Source organism: Saccopteryx bilineata, chromosome 6 (assembly GCF_036850765.1).
Source record: "Saccopteryx bilineata isolate mSacBil1 chromosome 6, mSacBil1_pri_phased_curated, whole genome shotgun sequence".
Classification (NCBI taxonomy): domain Eukaryota; kingdom Metazoa; phylum Chordata; class Mammalia; order Chiroptera; family Emballonuridae; genus Saccopteryx; species Saccopteryx bilineata.
This window is the reverse complement of record NC_089495.1, coordinates 199,737,809-199,757,836: the sequence shown is the minus strand read 5'-3', so window position 1 is coordinate 199,757,836 and position 20,028 is coordinate 199,737,809. Positions and strand designations below refer to the sequence as shown.

General features: G+C 50.9%; 1 protein-coding gene across 1 annotated transcript in view; it reads left to right on the top strand.

The window, feature by feature from the left end:
- Nucleotides 1-633: 633 nt before the first annotated feature.
- PPP1R16B (protein phosphatase 1 regulatory subunit 16B) overlaps nucleotides 634-20,028 on the top strand; it is a 96,684-nt gene continuing 77,289 nt past the window's right edge. Inside the window, 1 exon segment of the mRNA XM_066234714.1 lies at nucleotides 634-746. The gene's annotated coding sequence lies outside the window, so the exon portion shown is untranslated.

Here is a 20,028-nt window from a genome sequence, read left to right as displayed (position 1 = left end):
CATTTTTAACCTGAAATCTCAGGGAGGCAGCCCCTTTCTAGATCTTTGCCGACGTCAGCGGAGGTACGACCACTTCCTTCCTCCTTCGCTTCACCTCCTTTCTTTCCAGAAAGAGGAAACGATGCGAGTCCACGTTGCAGGCCACGGCTCCCCTTCTCCCCTGTTTAGTTACTGCTCTCTGCCCCCACAGCCCTGTCCCCAGGGCAAGGCCTGGACGTCCTAGGAAGCCTTCAGACTCAGGCTGCGCAGGCCCTCAAGGTAGGAGACTTGAATTCCTGGCGCTGTACTAATTCTGTGTGACCGTGGGCAGGTTACTGCTCCTCTCTGGGCTTGCTCGTGCACTTCCATCAAATGGGAGCAAGTATTGCAGTCCTAGGCTTCCTTTTCTATGGTGGTGGTGGTGGTGGTGGTGGTGGTGGCGGCGGCGGGAAAGTGGAGACCATAAGGGAAACTATTCCCAAGTCTGGTCGCGTCCCAACTTCCTTGGATTTCCAGCTGCTCAAAGGAGGGGTCTCTACCCTTAGAGCGCCAGGACCCTAAGCGCGCTCCCTCGCCAGCCAGACCCCGAGGAGCGCGCCCACCAGCTTCTCGGGAGCTCAGGCTCCGCCTTGGGGGAGGAGCCGAGGGCGGTGCAGAGGCTCGCGGTGGAGCAAAGCCGGCTTCATTCGCCTCGCAGGCAGCCGCGGTCGGGGACCCACGGACGGATCCGGGGCCGGGAGCCGCCCCGGCAGGGCTCGGGAGAGCGGGTGAGTCCCCCAGCGGTGCCGCCTCCCTGCTGCGCTCTGCGGCTTGACGGGCGGACGGGGGGTGTGGATGGCGGCGGGAAGGTGGTCTCGGCTTCTGACAACCCGGCCGGGGGCGTGTGGCGCGCTTTGGCCAAGGGCCGGCGGCTCCAGATCATTGGGAGGACAGCACTGGGAAGGCGGGTATCCGGAGCGCAGGACTGGGAGGCGGGCGGAGGTGGGGGCGTTCTCCCGGGTCTTGCGCGCCAACGACGAGGCCGGGGTGGGGTGGTGTGGCAGGTTGTTGGCCGGGGTCGCCGTGGCCCGATCTAAGGGCGGGCAGGGGGATTTCGGCTGGTGCTGGACCCTCGGGTCTCAGTCTGCTGGGGGGCTCAATAGCAGGAATCAGGAGCTACCACCAGCACCAAACAGCTCGCGCCCAGCCCCAGGGCTGGGCATGGGGGCGCCGCCCCCTCGCGTGGCGGTGCTAGGTCGTCGCAGGCAGCCGCCAGGCTCAGGGAGCGTTCCTGCCCAGGCGGGAAAGGTCCTCAAGGGCAGGCGACCCCACATGCCAACCCGTCCAGCCCGGGATTCTGCTGACATAGCTCGCCGACTCCGGGCAGACCCCGAGTGTGCCCGGCTTCTCCAAACGGTCGCGGTGCGCCGGCTGCTGGGTCTCCACGCCCGGAGCGCTACTCCTCCCGAGTCCCGCGCTTCGACTCGGCCAGAGGAGCGCCCTCGAGCGCCTAGGATGGGCAGAAACTGTGCAGCCCGCCCCGAGAGGTCGCGCAGGGGGTCCCCCCAAGGTCACCCGGAGCGCCCCGGCTGAGCTGCCAGACCGCGCCGAGCGGCGAGCAGGGCGGGGGAGGCGCTCGCTGCCGCCGCCTCCCCTGATGCAGGCTCCTTCCTTCCCTCCTCCTCCCCCCCCCCCCCCCCCCCCCCAGCCCGGGCCCGGCTGCACTGGAGATGCTGATGATGCAGCTCCCAGCCTCAAGCGGATAACTGAGCCTCGGCGAGCTTTGAATCTGGCCCTATCGGGAACCTGAGACCCGGCGCTCCGGGCACCTCGGGCGCCGAAGGAGAGATGCGGCGGCGTAAGCGCTTCTCAGAACCGAAAGCCTAGCTGCTTGCGCGCCCATGTGATTGGATTCCACATAATGGGCCCCTGTTCTCGGTGTCAGAAAAGCCCACCAGCTCCCCGCGGCCCCGGGCACCAGGTGCCGCCTCTGAATCGCCTTCTGTGGAGGACCCGGGCCCTGTGGTACCAGGCGCCCTTTCCACCAGGGCTTTCTCGGGCAGGGGCCTGTCGTTAGCCGCCTCAGCCCGCGGGGCTATTTCTCTGTGTGCCCTGCCATTTCCTGCGGCGGAGAAAACCCCTCCGTCTGGGAGGCCTCCTCGTAGGCTGGTAATAAAGCTTTTTATCTCGTCGGGTGACTAGCTGTCTGCCGGAGGGCACGGCGCTGGGCCTCAGAGCCTCAGTTGTCTCTAGGAAATGGGGCTAAGGCTCAGCCTTTGGGGGATGGGGGAGGACCCACGGGAAGTGCTTGGTGCAGCGGAGCATGGCAGGGTGAGTGCTCCTAAGTAAATGCTGGCGCCTTTCGCACCGGTTTTGAGTGGGGCGTGGCTCTTCTCCTAAGCTGGAGCAGGAGTGGAGTCCTGGTGGGTGGTTCTGCAGGGCCCGGGGAGTTTCCAGTTCTCCCTCCCTTGCTTTGTCATAAAGAGCCAGCCTGCAGGCGGCTGGTGGGCGCTGGTGAGTCTTTCAACTGGCAGCCTGCACAGGGCCTTCCCACACAGATCCCCAGCCCTTTCTCCTCCACCTGCCACTAGGATGTTGGGGGCAAGAGGTCAACCAGGTCCCTCTGGATGTTCAACTTTGCACATGGTGTCAGCTGGAGTCTACCCAACAGTGTCCACCACCCTAGAACTTTCCTGACCCCTCTCTGGTCCCAGCACTTCCCAGCCTCTGGAGTGTCTTCCTACAGGAAGACCACCTGACCCATCCTAAACGCATCCCCTCTTTCCGTCTCCCCCACTGTGACATTCATGTGACTCCTCCGTGGTGCAGGCATCCTGGGTCTGCTTGTGTCCTCCTGCTGTCTGGATCTTCCCTGGGGTGGAAGGCCATGGCAGGTGAGGCCACGGCATGCTCAGGTGCCGTGTCTTGGGTAACTGATGATGGAGTGGAGATCAAATTCTAAACTAGCTAAGTCTGTTTGGGAGCCTAAGCTACAGGGCTAAGAGGTTGTTGACCAGGAAGGTGGGTTTCCCCCAGGGCCAGACCTTCCTGCAGGGCCCACTAGGGCTCTGGAAACTAAGGCCTCAGGCTCCTCTCAAAACCTGGTCCATCATCCAGAGTGAGCTTTCTGTGACTCCCGGGAGCTGCAGCCAGCCTGGTTTTGCAGGTTGCAGAAGGCACACACCTGAATTCATGTGGTGTGCCCAGACCCTCAGGACCCTCACCCAGCCTTGCCCTCCTCCCCCTGCCTGGCCACCTGCCCCTCCACTCCACCTGCTCTGAGGAGCATGTGGTGTCTAGTGGGTCCCAACTGGCATTCTCCCAGCAGAGACCAGGTGGCGTCTTAGAGACTGGGTTTCAAGGAGGACTTGGACAAGCCTGCCTCCTACAGAAAGCTACAACGTACGAAGAGCAAGGGACCAGGCAGGTCTAGTTCAAATTACAGGTCTAGGCTTAAAAGCTCTGTGACCCTGGGTAGACTATGTACTCTCTCTGAGTCCAAGTTTTCTCATCTGTAAAATGGGAGTAATAGTCTTGCTGACTTCATGGGGTTGTGAAGATTCCGTGAGACCATAATGTACAGAAAGTGCTTAGTACAGCACCTGGTGTGGGCAGGAATGTAGGAAGTGGTTTCTGTCACCATCACCACCATTTCCTCCTTTGCACTGGGCTCCCCCTGGCTCCAGTCTGGGGGAGTCAGACCTCCCCTGCCTCTAGCAGGGCAGAAGGACAGGTAAAGCCTCTCAGCCTGCCTCCTGGAAGTTCGAGTCCAGCATGGACCTGTCCCGAGGAAGCCTTGCTCTCCTGGCTGCCATCTCTTCAGGATTCATTGATTTATTCAACAGATGTTTACTTATCAGGCGGCTCTCAGGGTTCTTTCTCTGTGGGGGAGGGCAGGCCTGGAAGCAGAGAGTGTGGCCAATGTTCCCCACAGGTAGCGACAAGGGGCGCTGGATCGCAGTGTCATTAGCAGGAAGAGGAGTGAAGAACAGAGTGATGGATGAACAGGTGGGCCCAGGCCAGCCAACAGGTTCCATTCCTGACTCTGCCACCTGGTAGCTCAAATTGTGATGGGCAGATGCCTTAACTTTCAAGCAGATAAGCTACTTACCTAGGGTGGTGATGTGAGGAGAAAAGTGAGACCATGTGGGTAAGAAATTCAGCTCAGGGCCTTCTGGATGGATACTAATCGTGATTGCAAATGTCAGTTGCTGTTATTATTAGTCTGTGATGACCAATAACAGGTGGGCAAAGTTTGCTGCTGGAACCCAGTTGAGCCCTTCAGAGGCCGTTTTCCAGGTGGTGGGTAATGGAGGGGCAGGCAGCCTGAACAGCAGAGAGAACAGCTGGTGGAAGGCAGGGAGGCTCGGTGTCTGTGAGAGCAGTGGGGAGTGGGAGCTGGAGCTCCATCACCGTGCGGTCCGTGGGGGCAGGGCTCCATCACCATGTGGTCCGTGGGGGCAGGGCTCCATCACCATGCGGTCCGTGGGGGCAGGGCAGTAGGCAGAGTCAGGGAGGCAGGGAGGCTCGGTGTCTGTGAGAGCAGTGGGGAGTGGGAGCTGGAGCTCCATCACCATGCGGTCCGTGGGGGCAGGGCTCCATCACCATGCGGTCAGTGGGGGCAGGGCTCCATCACCATGCGGTCAGTGGGGGCAGGGCTCCATCACCATGCGGTCCATGGGGGCAGGGCTCCATCACCATGCGGTCAGTGGGGGCAGGGCTCCATCACCATGCGATTCATGGGGGCAGGGCTCCATCACCATGCGATTCATGGGGGCAGGGCTCCATCACCATGCGGTCAGTGGGGGCAGGGCAGTAGGCAGAGCCAGGGAGGCGGGGAGGCTTGGTGTCTGTGAGAGCAGTGGGGAGTGGGAGCTGGAGCTCCATCACCATGCGGTCCGTGGGGGCAGGGCTCCATCACCATGCCGTCAGTGGGGGCAGGGCAGCAGGCAGAGCCAGGGAGGTAGGCAGAGACCATCCCGGCAAGGGGTCCCGAATGATTAAACAGTCGCTGACCCGAAGTAGGTACCCTGCAGCCTGCAGAGGGTTGCCTGGTCGTGACACCTGGGAAAGTCTAGGATTAACTTCTGCCTGGGAGGAAGGGCCGAGCTCTGCTCATTTGCCAATACACGAACTGTCCCTTCCTCTTCCTTCTACCCAGGAAGCGCCAGTGTCCCCTCCTTCTTCCTGAGATGCTCCCTGAGAGGAGATACTTCCGTACGTGTTTCTTTCTCCCTGGGACTCAGTTTCTCATTTGAAGGAAGGGGGGTGCCGTAGAAGAAAATGTCATGATTTGGCTCCTTTATTGGCCATGATATTGTACCAAGTGCTTTTCTGGCCAGTGGCCACTGGCCAAACTCTTTACCTGTACTGCCGCTGTTGGATCCTCACACCTCCTCATATAAGTGGACGTATTTTTCCCCATTGTACAGAGGGAGAAACTGAGGCACAAAGGATGAGGTGATTTGCAAAAGGCATGCAGCTTATATGTGGTAGGCATTCATGTCCGGAGGTCTCCAAAGTTGCTATGTGCTATCCTGTACCCGCTCACTTATGCTTCTTTAAAAGAAAAAATTATTGATTTTAAAGAGAGAGGAGGATAGAGAGAGACAGAAATATCTCTTTGTTTCTGTATGTGCCCTGACCAGGGATCGAACTCATAATCTTGGCATATGGGGACAATGCTCTAACCACGCGGGCTATCCCGTCAGGGCATGCACCTTGTAACTATCTACAGCTGCCTGTGGAATGCCGGATTTTTTTACACTGTGTACCCTCGGATGCTGGGCAGAAGGTACCTTGGAGATGGGTCACAGTCGGGCGTGCTCTGGTTGCCGTGGGGCTGACTGCCCCTTTCTCTCCCTGCCCTGACTTTTGGGAAGGCCCTGTGTGCAGGCACTTGGCGCGGGGGAGGCATTCTTCAGCGGCTCAGAGTTCAGGCCGCATTCTTCGGCCGGCTCGTATCCCACAAACGTGCCTTGATGTAGGCAGTGTGCACTTTGATTGATGTAGCAGGTGCTGGCTGAGCTCCACGGTGACCCCAGGAAGGAATGAGTCTTTTAGGATGGCTGGTCAGGGTATCACATGACCACATACCCTACCTGTTTACAGAAGACAAAGGCTCAGATTTCCTTTTCCGTGGGAGGCAGAGTTTAAGGCCAGGGTTCCAATCCTGAGTCTGCCTTCCACTGGCTTTTTGGCCTTGGAAAATTTCCTCATTACCTTGAACCTCAGTTTCTTCACCTGGAATACAGATCATATAGACATTTTATATATATATATAATTCAGAATTGTCATTGGAATGCCCGGCTTTCAAATTGTGGATACTGTTGGTGTAGTATTCACAAGATTTCCCTCCATGGTATTTACCAAAATTGTGAGTAAGTGGTGATTTGTGGTCATTACTCTTCATTATTCTTTTAGTCTGTCTCACTGACGAGATCAGTGGTTCTCAACTGCGGGCCTTTGACAATGTCTGGAGACATCTTTGGTTGTAGCAATGGGAAAAGGGACGCATCAGTAGGTTGAGGCCAGGGATGCTGCTAATACCCACAGTGCATAGGACAGCCCCCACAACAAAGAATGATACGAGCCCCAATGTCAGTCAATAGTGCCAAGGCGGAGGAAGCTTAGACTGGACTATAAACCCCGTAAGGTCAGTGACTGTGTCTGATTCATTCAGTTCCATGTCCCCAGTTGCCCAGCATGATGCCCGGCACACAGTAGACAATCAATATGCATTAAAGAGATGAATGAGGTCTTGGAACGCCTCATGTCCCCTGGAGTCCCGGCGGTTTGGCTCGCAGGACATTTTGAATGGGAAGAAGAGATTTAGATGAGTCTGAATGGTGATCAGCCAATTGGGAACGCAGGCCAAAGAAACTCAGACCACGCTGTTTTTCTTCCCGAGCAGGTGCTTGGGGGCCTGAATGATCCGAATTGCGATCGTCGCTGCGTTTTGCTCCCGTAGATTCAGGACCCACCTTTATCTGGACAAGCAGGCTGGGGCAGGGGAAATAGGTGCTGACAAGGAACGCCCTGTCAGCCGGGCCCTTGGGATCAGCCAAGCTGGGGCGCAGCTGCTGTCAGCTTCCTGTTTTTTCCCTTTCGGGTGGAATGAAGGAAACCTACTGAATGGCTATTTTCCACTGACATTTACAGCAATGTGATAGGCTTTGGATTAATGAGGTCAAGCTCCAGTGTGAAATCTGCCCAATCATTTGAAGCTTGGCCAACAGGAAGACATTGCTTGTTTTCTTTGGGCCATCCGATGTCTCTGGATGGCTTCGGTCAGGGAAGCCGCGGTGGCGACTCTGTACCGAAGAAGGGAATGTCTTATGCCCTGTAATTGTAACGGCTAGAGCTGTTGTCTTTTCAATGTATTAGGAAAGTGTTGTTTTTTTGTTTTTTCTTTCAGAGCCAGAGAGAGAGTCAGAGAGAGGGATAGATAGGGACAGATAGGAATGGAAAGAGATGAGAAGCATTAATCATCAGTTTTTCGTTGTGGTACTTTAGTTGTTCATTGATTGCTTTCTCATATGTGCCTTGACCAGGGGGCTACAGCAGACCGAGTAACATCTTGCTTAAGCCAGCGACCTTGGGTCCAAGCTGGTGAGCTTTGCTCAAACCAGGTGAGCCTGCGCTCAAGCTGGTGAGCTTTGCTCAAACCAGGTGAGCCCGCGCTCAAGCTGGTGAGCTTTGCTCAAACCAGGTGAGCCTGCGCTCAAGCTGGTGACCTCAGGGTCTCGAACCTGGGTCCTCCACATCCTAGTCCGACGCTCTATCCACTGCGCCACTGCCTGGTCAGGCAGGAAAGTGTATTTTTATGTGAATTTTTTAATAAAGGTTTTATTCCTTGATTTTTTTATTTTTTATTTTTTTATTTTTATTTTTTGGAGAGAGAGAGAGGAATGGGAAGCATCAGCTCATAGTAGTTGCTTCTCGTATGCGCCTTGACTGGGCAAGCCTGGGGTTTTGAACCGGCGACCTCAGCATTCCAGGTGAACACTCCATCTACTGCGCCACCGCAGGTCAGATGTGGATTTTGAAATAAATAACTGATTCAGGCAGAGATTCATGGTGAGCCCCCCGCTGGCTTCTCAGCCTGGATCTGGGCTTTTGAAAGGATCATGCTTGTTTCTGGGGTTCTCGGGGAGTTTGAAGGAAGAGATTGGCCCCAATGGGCATCTGGATGGGTTAGAGATATGCAGTGGTTTGAATTTATTCTGAGCAGATAAGGGGGTCTCAGATACATGCCTCAAACTTACTCATGAATCTTGAGGTTCTTGTAAAAAGCAGACTCCAATTTGGTGGGTTTGGGGCCTGAGCACCTGCATTTTTAACAGGCTCCCAAGGGAAATCATTCTTCTGGTCTGTCCACTGTGCTTTGAGGAATAGGAGTCTGGGGAACCCCAAGTCTCCAGATGAGGCATCCCGGGCACAACCCACTTAAGCACAAAAGCAAATCCAGCCTGTCGTGCATGTGCCTGTTTGCACAGCTACCTGCTCTGCTGGCTGGCTGACGGTCACGTACTTACTGCGCGCCTTCTCCCTGGGCCCAGGCCGGGACCAAGCGTTGAGCGGTGGCTGCCTGCTGCTGCTCTCAGAGCGAAGTGTGAGGGGCTTCTAAGATTTCCAGAAACGTGTGTCCAGGAATACACTCTTCCTGAGTCACCTGATCTCCTGTGGCTTGTTGAATATACAGACCCCTGGGCCCCTAGCCTAGCCTGCCTGGATCAGAACCAGCCCAGGTGTGGTCCTGGGAATCTGTCATTTAAAAAAGTGTGCCAGGTGATTCTGAGTCTCAGCCAGGCTGGTGGAGGGGGAGCCGGGAGGAAGAGCTGGCAGTGCACGGGACGTAAATGCTCGGCAGGACCTGTGTCAGGTTTGCAAGTCGCCCGCTGCCTGACGGCACCTGGCTGGGGGAGGGGTGAAACCTATCCGGCTCTGCTTGCCAACCTCTGCACCCTGCAGAATTGCATCTGCCTGAGAGAAAGGGCGTCTTTTTCTTAATACAAAGAATAATCGTTATCGTTTGGGACTTATTCTGAGCTAGTCGCTGTCTCTTTAACTCTTTTAGTCCTCCTAGCTAAGAGGTGCCATCCCTGATTTTACTGCGGAAGAAAGTGAGGCACAGAGAGGGTCCGTGACTTTCCCCCAGGTCACACAGGCAGCAAGCGGCAGAGCAAGAATCTGAACCCGGAACATCTGGCTTTGCTTTGGATGAGACTGCTGTGCTGCTCCTTGGGGCTGTCCCTACTCTGAGGGAGTGCCTTTTTCTAGTTCTTCCCCACACAGGGGGACAGCTAACAGTGACCTTGGCTGCCTCTGGAGTCAGGCCCGGGTTTGATTCCTGCCTCCACCATTTACTGCAACCTCGAGCAAGTTACTTGCTTATGTTCACTAAGCCTAAATTTCCCCCTGTGTAATACAGGAATAATAATAACACGAGATGATACAATTGACCCTTCAGCCTCTGCTTGGCATGTCAGATGTATTCGCTCCGTCTCAGCTATTATTATTATATTAGTATCAGCAAAGTCAGCCTCCGGGAGTCATAGATAGCTTCAGAGCAGAGGGGCTAGGTGAGCAAAGCCCTGTGCCATTGGTGCCCCAGGTGACTGGGCTGGTTGTTTTGCTCACCCAGGTCACGTGTGTCATTACTTACCTAAGCATCCCTAGCCTTTGCCTCTTGGCACTGTTTCGAAGCCCTGGTGTTTGTGCCACGCTGATGAGCTCTCAGAATTTCTTGGCTCCTGGAATGGTTCAGAGTCTCAGTCAGAACTGGCTTCATTTCCTGGGCTCCAAGAGTGTGAGGAAGCCACACATTCTCACATTTACTCTCCTCGGGGCTCTTGGCCCTTCTCGGTGGCTGTCACGGTCTCCAGGTCCCTTCTGGAACTCTGGAGTCATCATGGGCTCTCCCACGCTCGAGGCAGAGAGCAAGGTTGCCTCACAGACATCGCCTATCACCTTCTAAAGAATTAGGGACAGCCCTGGCCAGATAGCTAGGTTGGTTAGAGAGAGCATCATCCCAGTATGCAAAGGTTGCGGATTCAATCCTGGTCAGGGCACCTGCAGGAACAGATTGGTGTTTCTCTCTCTCTCTCTCTCCCCCTTCCTCTCTCTCTAAAATCAATCAACAAATTTAAAAAAGAAAAGAAATAGGGACAATTTCCTCCCAATTTTCATTAGGGTGTTTTTTTTTTTAACCTATATAAAATCCAGCTTCTGTTTTCTTATTGCAATATTTTATACTTTTTAATTATAAAATACAAATGCATTATTAAAAAACAGTACGGAAATGTGGAAAATGGAAAGCGATAGTACCCTCCAGACATTATCCTCAGCCTCTCCTTCTTTCCCTCAGAAGAAATTCCTGAAGGTTTTATGTGTCTTTCCATAAATTTCTCATACATATGCAAACGCACATTCATTTACATGTTTATCCCTTTTTCTTTTTAACGCAGCTATAGATCACGTTTCCAAAACTTCCTTTTCTCAGCTCATTTATCTTAGCATGTGTCAACACATAGAGATATGCCCGAGTCTTGAAGGCTACATGATATTTCGGTAATAAAAATTAACCGTAATTTATTTCTGCTTCCGAGCTGACAGTTGAGATAGTTTCTAGCATTTTCCTACTGCCGCAAGGCCCGTGCTTGTATAGCCTACCAAATCTTTAGACGCTGGTATGATTTTATCTGCCAGGAAGATTCCCTGCAGTTTAGGCTATGACAAGACATTGTCAAATTGTCCTCTGAAGAGGCCAAACCAATTTCTATTCCATCACAAGTAGGTGGGAATACCATCCCCCACCATCTTTTCCAACACTGAGTATTAAGTAACTTTAATTTCTTGCCAAATCTGAAAGGAGAAAAGATGTTTCTGGGTCAGGCTCCTTGGTAATTCAAAATCTGACCCTCTAAGACTGGGCCTACATAAAGGTGGTTAAATATTTAAGAACTACGTTTGACCTGGCTTTCTGATTGGAATGAGATGTAAGATTAGATTAAGCCCGCCTGGATCCTCAGGCTTGGTCTCTGGTCCCTTGGAGGAAGCCGAAATGTGGGCAGATAGGAGAAAAAAAACAATGTCGTTCAAATGTGCTAGGAGGAACACATAAACCAGGGGTCTCAAACTCGCGGCCCGCCGAACAATTTTGTGCAGCCTGCAGACTAATCCACGAAGTTCAAAATATTTTGGATAAAATTAAGTAAGCCTAGGGGCCTACTTGTATTTTTCATTTCTCTAGCATCCTAGCTAGATATTAGCTTAGTTAACAGCAGTTGTGATGCGAACTACAGTTTCTGGTCGTTTTGTGACACTGAGTAAACTGCATGTATGATTGTGCTTGTTGTACTGATTTTTTTTTGTTTTCAACTGCAGTGAGAAAAGTGTTATGTAACAGTTGCCTTTTGTAGACCTAGTGCGGCCCGCCTAACGGCTGTGATCTTGCTCTGCGGCCCACATGCTGAGTTGAGTTTGAGACCCCTGACATAAACTAAGCTAACTTTTGCTTGATTAACTCTATCTTCCCAAATATCACAAAATGAAGTCGTAAAGTACATTATACACTATGATATAGGGAGTAGGGTGGGACTTGAAATCCTCATTAGAAAATGCCTTGATTAGCAGTGGGAAAGTCATGCAGCCTACCTCCAGTGGGGGCAGCAGCAGAGACAGGCAGTTAGGGACACGTAAGTTTGAGTCTCTTTGGCGGTTTCCCTGTTTACTAACGGGTTTGTGGGGAGGGAGGCTGTATAGAGACCGAGCTGAGTTTGCAGTGCGTACTGCTTACTGCTTGCTCATACCGGGACAAGGGTATGTTTGTGCAGGAAGAATGAGAGCAAAGGAGCAGAGGCTGGCTGTAAAAACCCACAGCCTTTGACGCTTATAGAGGTTAGACGTGGGTGGCATGAATAGGCAGTCACCGCAGGGGTGACAAGAAGGCGGGCTCTGAACAGCGCCCGCCCATTGTAGACTGGATACACCAAACGGGTGTTCAATGAATGAGTGAACATTAAAGATGCCCCTGTCTTGTAAAACAGTGGTCCCCAACCTTTTATGGGCCACGGACCGGTTTAATGTCAGAAAATATTTTCACGGACCGGCCTTTAGGGTGGGACGGATAAATGTATCACGTGACCAAGACAAGCGTCAAGAGTGAGTCTTAGACAGATATAACAGAGGGCATCTGGCCATTTAAAAAAAATAAAACATCGTTCAGACTTAAATATAAATGAAACGGAATATAATATAAGTTATTTATTATTTCTTTGTGGACCGGTACCAAATGGCCCATGAACCAGTACCGGTCCACGGCCCAGGGGTTGGGGACCACTGTTGTAAAGGGACCTCTTACTCAGAAAGAACAGATCTATTTAGAAAGGGGCAGGACCAGCTGATCTACCCACCTGGGAGGAGCCACACCTCAGCTATCTATACATTTCCTTTGGGCCGCCTGTCCTGGAGATCTTTATTCACTGGGGTAATCTTAAGAATAACACAAGGCAAGGAACGGTTGAGAATAGCTGAAGCAGGGCTGTGGAACTAACCCAACCATTGTTTTACAACAACGCACCTAAGCAGGGGCAGAGGAGCCAATTGCAAAGCATGCCGAGTTGAAGAAGCGGTGAAGCCAGGGGCAATCCTAACCCATCCTTTCCTGGAAGGCAAGGCGGGGGCCAGGTGAGAGGCGTCCTGGGTCTGGCCCCCTCCGTGTGACCTCTTCCCCCGGTAGCCAGGTCTATTTTGTCTGTTTGATGCTACAACCCTGGTCCCAAGCTGCAGGACCACTCCCTGTGACAGGACCACTCCTTGTGACAGAACTGATCGAACAGCCTCCGTGCCTTTTCAGTCTCTTGGTCCTCCCACCACCCTGTCCACTCTCTCTCGTTTCCAAAATACCCACCATGTGCTGGGTGGCTCTCTAGCAGGCTGTCTAGGCGGATAAGGTACATGCCTTGTCTTTCAAGCGCATCCAGTCTGATGGGAGAGGCAGGTCTGAAACTGTCGGTTACCGAAGAGTGTGGAGTGCCACCATGGAGACGTGGTCGTATGCCTTGGAACTGGAGAGGGGAAAGACACCCATTGGGCACAGGACAGATAAAGATCAACTCAGAGGGAACAAAAGGGACATTGAGACCCTGTGTGAATGAGACGAGGCCAGTCACGTGCTTCGCACAGTGCCTGGGCACTTAAGAGAAGACAGATGGGGTTAATACAGCACTTGCATTAGCGCTCAGAGAATAAAGAAAAGTTCGCTGAGCGGAAAGAGAGAAGGCTGGTACCAGCCCATGGGATAGCATGAATAAAGGTGAGGAGGGGCTGTGGCGGAAACTGCGGGCTTTGTAGCAGAGAATGCCAACTCTGGGTTCAGGTCCTAGTTCTGCCCCTTATGAGTGGTGACGCTGGGCATGTCAAGATGGACCTCTACCTTCTCATCTATGTACTGGGGACAATGACCCCTATTTTAAATGGCTCGTTGTGGGGATTGAAGTTAATTTATCTGTTGTACCCGGCACCTAGCAGGGTCTCAACAAACAGTGGGGACGGTGGTGGAGGTGTGAACCTATCCGACCTTTTCAGGGTAGCTGGAAAATTGAGTGTTTAGTGCGTTGGGACATGCAGATGTAAGAGATAGATTTAAAATAAAATGTCAAGGCCACATACTGGATGGCCTGAACCGTTAGGCTGAGGAGTTTAAACTTGAGTCTCTAGGCAACGGAGAGGCATGAAATGCTTCCCTACAAGGGAAATACAGACTCAGACTTGGTTTCCGAATGGAAATGGGCCGGTGGTGTGGCCGGTGGGTCGGAGGCAAGGAGACCACTCTGGGAAAGGCTGTGTAACCCACCACTCGCGTTTTCCGGTAGGCGCGCTCTTAAGTCTCGGAGAGGCAGATTGGGACAGTGGTTAGGAGCATGGGTTTCAATGTCAAGGCCAATGCCGATTGCAATCAAAGCCCTGTTACCTACCTGGCTGTATGACCTTGGTCATTACCCCACTACGTTTTAGTTTACCCTTCTGTAAAATAAGGATTAATAATACTTTGGTTGTAGGCTTGTTGTAAGGATCAAATGAGACCGTGTAGATAAAACACGCATCTCTAGAAGTGCAGTTGATGATTAGAAGTTAAAAAACGACGCATTTGGCGGCGAAGCCCCTTTCCCATGTGACAGCTATAAACCTCTCCTGGAGTTAGCGGTGTTCCACAAAAGACATCTGCTTTCGACTTGCTAGAGAAGCAGCGGCACTTCCTGCTCCAAGAAATCCTAGGGAGGGTTGCCAAGTTCTAACACAGTGGATCTTGGATGCACATTAGACCCACCAGGGGAGCTTTTTAACATCTTTTAATGCCTGGCTGCACCTCAGATCAATTACATTAGAATCTCTCAAGATGGAACCCGGGCATCAGTATTTTAAAAAATTTTAATGAATTAAGGTAAAACAAATCTAGAAAAGTCACAAACCCTACATGAATGAATTTTTCACAACTCATATCCTGCTAAATAAAAACAACAACAAAAAGAAACACAACCCAGAATATCACCAGTACTCTGGAAGTACCCCTCATGTCACATTCCAGTCGCCCTGACCCCCAAATCACTATCCTGATTGATAACATGGATTAGTTTTGCCTGTTACTGAATTTCACATGAATAGAATCATATAGTATGTATTTGTGTATGTGTGTGTGTGTGTGTGTGTGTTTGGCTCATTTTGGTTAACCTTGTGAGAGTCCAGTTGTATATTGCTCATTCTCATTGTTGTACAATGTTCTATTGTGTGAATACACCATAATTCTTTTCTAGACTGCTGTTGGTGGGCATTTTGGAGTTTATACCTTGAGACAATTATAAACAGTGCCATTAAGTTCTTGTAAATGCCTTTTGGTAAGTGTATATAGAAATTTCTGTTGGGTATATTCCTAGCAATGAAATTGCTGGGTTATAGGCTGTGTGAATGTTCCGCTTTAGAAGATATTGCTGAGGAGTTCTAAAAGTGGTTGTATCAACTTCTGTTCCCAGTGTATAAGAATTCTTGCCAACAGTTGCTATTTTCCGTCTTATAAAAAAGATTATTTTTCTTTTTGGCCATTTTGGTGGATATAAGTAGTCTTGCACCTCCAGGGGATACCAGTGTGTAGCCAAGTTTGAGAACCTCTTTCCTACCAGGTTTTTAAATAACAAAACACGTGTTAATGAAACTGGATAAAGAGAAGTTACAATGGCCAGTGCCTCCCCATTGACTCGCTTTGATGTCTGTGTCCAGAGTTGATTTCATGGAACCGATCTGTCTAATCTAGTGGAGGAGACTTTTGCTGGAAGAAGAATGTGGAGGTATACTCAGCCTGACAGCCTGCCCCTCACCCTCCTTCCTCTGAGCTTTATGTGGGGCACATGGCCCAGCAAGAGTGATCTGGGAGCTGGAAAGAGGCCACAGAAGGACTTCAATTTCTTCTTCTGATTTAAGACCTGAAAGAGATGGAAGGGCATGGGAAGTGTCCTATATTTAAAGAGCTATATTATTCCTACAACTAGTAGCTAGATGCTATCAGAGGAAAAGATGTTTTTAGCGACCAGAGTTTAAGATTTTGTGTTGTATATTTGCTCCCCAAAGCTTGCCCAATACTTTGCAGTTGGAAGATGCCCCCCCCAAATAAATAAATAAAAGGGAAAGGTCACTGAAGTCAATATTAGAACCGTGTAACTGTCCTTACTGAAAAGCACAACTCAATTAGTACAGAGGAAGGTGTTGGTGGGGATGTAGCGGATCTAATTAATAGTTTTTGTTCTCTTTGTAGTTTCTATACTGTAGCTGATATTTCCTATTTGTTCATTTATTGCAAGCATATTTTCCTTTACACCCTTGAGCAGAGTTTAACAGCAACTTTAAAATTTTTATCTTTTAACGCCAACATCTGGGTCCTCTTGGGGTACATCTCTGTAGACTTTCTTCTTGAGTTTGGACCACATTTTCCTATTCAATTAAAACATTTTTTTCTAGTAATTTTGTATTACATCCTGAATATTGTGAATGAGACTTGGAGAGACTCTTGATTCTATTATATTGTATTTCTTAAGTTTTTAGGCAATCAACTTGACCAAACTTAAACTGTAAACTCAGTTTCCCTTGAGTGGGCAGCAGCTGAAGTCTTTCTTTGGTTGTGTTAGCCTTAGTTGGGCTGCTTGGAACCTGCCCTATGCATGCATTATCCAGAGAGATGTGGGCAGGATGTAAACTCAGAATTTGGGGCTACTGTTTTGTGACCCTCTTCTGGGCTGTCTCTCCTTACATTTTAGCTATAGTTACCTGAATTCTGTCTTCTAATTCTTCAAACAGTAAAGTAAAGATTTCTATCCAAATTGTAGCCACCATTGGCTTGGGTCTTCCTTCGGGTTAAAAGCTATAAAAACATGGACATTATTTATTGCCTTTTCTTTCTTTCAAGTGTTGCCTCCCCTCTGGTTTCTATATGCTTGTTGTAGAACAAATCTAGTGCCTTTCAATAGGTTATCTACATGCATGTATGTGTAGAGTTATATGTGAGAGGAGAGGTCTGCTAAGAGCTACCCTGCTGTTATTAGAAGCAGAACCTTTCTGTTCAATAGTTTTGCTCGTTAAGGGACCCTCTGAGCTAACGCTGCCCCGCCCCCCCCCACTGTCTTGCTTAGCGCATAGTAGATGACAGTAAATATTTATGTGACTTTAAGTAAAAAATGAAAGTGAATTAGGGGAGAACCTTCACTGGCACTCGTTGACCAGTAACAGCGGATGTCAAATAAGGAGGGTGTTCAGTAATTTGCTGGAGAAAATGATGAGTGAGATGATGGAAATAATATCAGGACCCAGCCAGCTGAGTGTAGACCAAAGTGGGATTGAATCTGTGGCCTACAGAGAATTTGCCACGTTCAGTGGAACTAAAGCCGGTCAGAGGGGAAGCAGAGGTATGCTTGGAGTTCTGTACATCCAAGAGGAGCCGGGAGGAGGGAATCAAAGCGAAGGAACTTTGGCTGCGGATCAAAGAGGGGAGGAACCGAAGTAATGTAAAGGCAGTCTACTGCAGCGCGCTTTTCTCTGGGTGGTGACCTGGAAGGTCACACACCGAGTCCTCAGAGACTTCAAAGACCGCCTGCGTATTGGATGGGAACTTCATACCAAAACGCAGAGCATCTGGGAACTTCCTGATTTAGCTGGCTGACGATGTCATCACTCAGAGAGTGGAGGACAGAGGACAGTTGCAGTTACGAGTCTGGTTTGGGAGCTGCTGGGTGAAGTGGAAAATGAGAAAGTGCTCTTGGTGAGAGGGGGAGTCCAAGGCTGGGCTTCTTTATTGTCCTTGTTCCCTTGGAATTATTCTCTAACCTTCAGTGAACAAGCAATATGAAAATCTTTTTAAAGTTCCCATCCCAGCTACTTCCTCACTGGCTGGGAACACCCCTGGCTAAAGGGGAAAAGAGAGCTTGCTGGGGTTTCTGAAGCAGAGAGAAGGGTCTTGTTAGGAAGCAGACCATGGTCCCCTTCCTCCTTTATGTTGGTAATGGTGCGGGGTACAAGATGCTTGGGAAGGACAGGACGGTGCTCCCAGGCTGGGATCCGCGCCTTTGCCCCTCCCCCTTTGAGAACGGACTCCGCCCAGTTACCAGCAGGCGGTTCATCTCCCTACTCTCCAGTTCAGAGTTGGGAGAGGTGACAGTCAGCTGCAGGGGCTGCCATCCTTGACTTGAGAGGGCTCGAGCCAAGGATGGCAACTTCCTAGAACCTGGATCTAACCATTCTACCCCCTACTGCACGTTTTTGGAGAAACTCCTATTATAACCTAAGGTATTCTTGATTCTTACGTATCTTGGAGGCTATGGTGATTTTGGGTTGTTTGGCTGATACACTGGAATTTGAGAGGCCCTTCCCCTCGATTGGATCATTTTCTAGATATTTGTGTTTGAGACTAAAGGATTTTGAACAGTGGGGCAAAGGCAAGTACGGAAGTCCAAGTTGAGGTAAGCATGACGCAGAACAGAGTTGCGTGCCCAGTGTGCTCGCAGCCACTTCCCACTCCTTTATCTGTGGCAGGCGTTACTAATCAACCAGAACACTCATCTCTCCCGTTATCACACATAGCCTCGTAACGCCTGCCCTCGCAGCGCTCTAAGTAGCCACAACAACCTAAGAACTGGCACAACAGAGCAAGTTTTGGCCAAGCCCATCATGCTGAGAGAGGGAGACAGAGGAGACAGGGGCCACTCCGGCTTAGCCAATGTGAATGGCTGTGCCCTGTTGAATAAGTGTGTAACCCGGGAGGGTGTTGTGTGGCTACAGGTGACCTCCTTCGGAAAATGATCCCTCCAGCTGCAGAGGGAGTGTTTGTCTTCCCGCGAAGGCAGGGGTTGGACCACACTCCCTGCAGCCTGGAGAAACAGTATGTGTAATTTGACTCCTGGTTCCCTGTGCTTAACTATTACATAAGCTTTCTTTAGAAGACAGGCGCTTTGGTTTAGCACTGTCACTGTGACTGAGTAATGTATTCGTAGACATCATGTCAGCTTTGTGTGTGCCCCATCCTTGGCACCTTCATTCTGTCCCCTGCAGCCTCCCCCACATTGGCATTCTTACCCACAAGTGTGTGGGCCTCTATGTGGGCTCTGGTTCTCGGGGACAAGCTCAGCGTGGAAGACTGGTGTGTTCCTGGGTTATCCTTCATTTGTTCGAGCCGTGGCTTCCTTTGAAGTTTTCTTGGAGCTGAGCCTGAGAAAGCCGTCTCACTGTCACAGGTAGAATGAATCCAAAGCATCATCCATCAGGATGTAGTTGGAATGGTCCTAACAGGCTGCCGAGCCTGGTGGGTACCAAGTGCTGGGCTGCCGATCCACCTGATGGAGTGCTTGCTGCTAACCCATATGGTCTGTCTGCTGGACCAGGGCCTTCTCTCACTGCAGTCTCATGGGTGGTCATGGGGTTCTTGGTGGTAGGGACCCCAGCCTGGTACCATGGCTGGGCTTTGTTGAATTGTTAACATAAAGTTCGTTTTCCCTCACGCCGGCCTGATCCCACATCTTCGTTTTGCCACGCCATGATCCCAACTCTTGTAACAAAGCTAATCCTTACCCTCATGGCTTTTGGTAAGGCCCAGGGCCCATACTCCCAGTGTGGCCCCACCAGTTCAGAGAGAGGTCATCTGGGCTGCTCTCCCAACGCCGGGCAGGGTTCTTTTCCCCCACGGAGCCCACGGTACATGGGTTGAGAGATCACTCTTTGTTCGTGGTGCACGTACGCATTCTGAGTCCTGCTGCCCTCTCCTGAGCCCCCGCCCTCAAGTCTTGCCACATTGGGTCACAGTCAATGGCCTACAGGAGATAGTGACAAGTCAGGGCCAAGCCTAGGACCACCACTTACAGGTCTAAATGAAGGATCTGAGCACAGCAGGGAGTGGTAGAGTCAAGGAGCCAACCCTTGGGGACCCGCATCCCACCACAGATTTAAAACCAGGATGTCTGTCTAGGGTGATTGTGCCCAACGTCTAGAAGGTTCATCCCAGCAGGGATAGGACAGTCAGTCCACAAAATCCTCCGAGAATCAGGCTGGGGGGAGACAAGGCTCATTTATTTCCAATTCAGATATTTGGAGCACCAAGGGCCCCAGAAAGCACTCTGCTCATAAGTAAAGCATCTTTATGGAGGGGGAGGGGGATGCTGTTATTCAAATCAGTGTGCTGTGGGAGTGCAGGGGTGTGCATCCTTAGGAGGGAAAGTGGGTCCCACGTGAGCCGGAGGGGGCTGGGCGCCGAGGCCGTGTTTTGTTTCCCTTTCCTCTTGTGCTCAGTGCTACAGGAAGCTCAGGACAAAGCACTCGCCGCCTTCCTCCCAACTGCTGCCAGTATTGTGTGCAGAAGAATAGTTTAAGAACAAGAAAAAAAAAACTTTTTTGTGTTTTTATTTTTTCTTCCTTTGAATCATCGATGACTTTAATTTCTTTACACATTTTGCACATTCCAAATGGTCTACGGGGAAACAATCGTTACTTTAAAAATGACTACTCAGTAACTTTCAGGAGCCTTGAGCGCCTACAAT